Source organism: Chiloscyllium punctatum, unplaced genomic scaffold, assembly GCF_047496795.1.
Source record: "Chiloscyllium punctatum isolate Juve2018m unplaced genomic scaffold, sChiPun1.3 scaffold_969, whole genome shotgun sequence".
Taxonomy (NCBI): domain Eukaryota; kingdom Metazoa; phylum Chordata; class Chondrichthyes; order Orectolobiformes; family Hemiscylliidae; genus Chiloscyllium; species Chiloscyllium punctatum.
In genome coordinates, this window is record NW_027310703.1 from 40,001 (window position 1) to 42,500 (window position 2,500).

The following is a 2,500-nucleotide window of genomic DNA, read 5'->3' on the forward strand; positions in this document are numbered from 1 at the left end:
CTTCAGAAGAAACGGCTTACACAGGTAGCAGCCCCGACAACCCCGATAACATCGGAAAGAGAGGAGCACGAGACCAGACCAGAGGAGGATAATGGCTCGACTGCACAAGATGAACAACAAGTCCCATACAAAATCCCGGCCAAACTCCCTAAACACAGGGAAGTTGATGAACACATCAAAAAGGCCGAAGAACTATTGCAGAAAGCCAATGATCCACTCTGTATGGCTCAAGCTCGGGGTTTGGTAGACTGTATTACAGACGAAATATACGGTGGTCATAACGAGAAAAACCCCCGCAGACGGCAAAGAGAGAACAATCGAAAGGCCGAAAAGAAGGGTAACAACAACGGGGCGAAGAAACGTTATGCCACCAAGAAAGCGGCATATAAAGATGCCCAAGAACTATACAGAAACAACAGGCGCCAGCTAGCCAGAAAGTTAATGGGTGCACCAGATACATCCCAATGCCCCATCTCACGAGAGGAACTGGAAACCAAATTCCGTGAGAAATTGTCCAAGGCGAACAACAAAGCGGACATAAGGAACTTTGCTGGTTATGCTGGCCGTGTTGATGACAACCTACTCCTGGGACCAATTGGGGAAGAGGAGGTAGAAGAAGCCCTGAAAGGAATTGACAGACACAGTGCACCAGGGCCAGATGGCAAAAAGCTGAAAGACCTAGAAGCCATCCAGGAGACCGACGCCTCCCGTATACCTCGCCTCTTCACCCTGTGGTTAAAAACAAGATCTATCCCAGAGAGTATGAAAAAGAGCCGGACAGTGCTCATTCCTAAATGTGAGGACAAGGATCGACTAAAGAACCTAGACAACTGGCGCCCCATCACAATCGGGCCAATGCTTCTCCGACTGTTCACTAAAATTATGGCAAAGAGGTTAAGCAAGGCGGTTAACATCAACCCGAGACAGAAAGGGTTCCTGGCAGCCACGCCGGGCTGTAACGAGAATATTGCTATCCTCCAGAATGTCATCAAAGGATCAAAAAAGAACAGAAAGGAGCTAGCCGTTGTCTTTGTCGATCTGGCCAAAGCTTTCGATTCAGTCGGCCACAAACTGCTCATTGGCTCGCTAAAGAGGATGAAAACACCTACGGCCTTCGTGGATCTGATCCGCGACCTCTACACCAATAACACTACGGTGATTGAGGGCAAAGGCAAGCCCACGGAACAGATAAAGATCGAGAGAGGCGTGAAGCAAGGCGATCCGCTTTCACCATTGCTATTCAATATCGCAATCGACCCTCTGATCAGTACCCTGGAGCAGGCAGGCCAGGGAATAACCATGCCGTTTGGAGACAAAACGGTGAAATGTACAGCATTGGCTTTTGCTGATGATATCGCACTACTGAGCAACTCTCACGCTGGGATGCAAGAGAACTTGAAGATCCTCCAGTCTTATTGCGATAAGACAGGCCTAGATATTAATATCAATAAAACCAAAGGCTTCCACTTCACATGCAAAAGGAAGACCTTCATGTACAATCATGAGGCAAAATGGAGGATAAGAAAAGAAACCATCACATACATCCCACCAGGCGACACAGAGAAATACCTGGGAGCCCGAATAGACCCATGGGCTGGCGTTAAAGAGAGTGAATGGGAGGACAAGCTCAAAACCTGGGTTGAAGGCTTAAGATCAGCGCCTCTCAAACCAACTCAGAGACTGGAGCTTCTCAGAGTGCATGTCATCCCAAGATTGTACTTCCACCTGATACTGACAGAGGCGTCTCAGAACACCTTGGTGAAGCTGGATCAGATCATTCGGAATGCGGTAAAAGAATTCCTACACTTGCCACAACACGTCACTGACGGTTTACTGTACTCAAAGAACAAGGATGGAGGTCTGGCAATACCAAAGCTCGAGATTCAAATTCCATCTGCAATTATTAGAAAGCGAGAATCTCTGGAGCGCTCAACCGACCCAATCATCAAAGCGTCCTTCCAATTCAGGGAAGAGAGCAATAAGGAAACCATCGAAGAATTTCGATCACTCAATGTACTTCGAGAAATTAAAGGTTTCCTGGTTGAGAAAAAGGTACCCGCTGGACCTACCACGGAGGAACTGGCAACAATGCTGGATGGAGGGCATTTGTCAGAAAAGCAAAGACAACGCTTACTGAAGCCTCCCAATGAGTACGGAGCGTGGCGAGAGTGGGAGTTCGAGAAATGGGGCAAGATGCTGTGCCAAGGTGACGGCATCAAATACTTCCAGGATGACAAGATTTCCAATTCCTGGATCAAACCGCATCCTAACACCAGATCGAGAAACTTTATCGCCAGCCTGCTTCTCAGATCTAATCTGTATCCGACAAAAACGACCTTGTCCAGGGGCAATCCTCGTGCGAACAAAAGATGCAGAAGGTGCAACAGCCAAAACGAAACGCTGGCACACATATCGGGCCACTGTCTATACGTAAAGAACAAGAGAATCAAAAGGCACAACGTGGTCCTCGAACAGCTGAGGAAGCATGTTGGCAAGTATG

The 2,500-nt window shown here is 48.0% G+C and overlaps 1 pseudogene; it reads left to right on the forward strand.

Annotated features, from left to right (window-relative positions):
- LOC140474382 (28S ribosomal RNA) overlaps positions 1–2,500 on the forward strand; it is an 8,322-nt pseudogene that overhangs the window by 3,852 nt on the left and 1,970 nt on the right.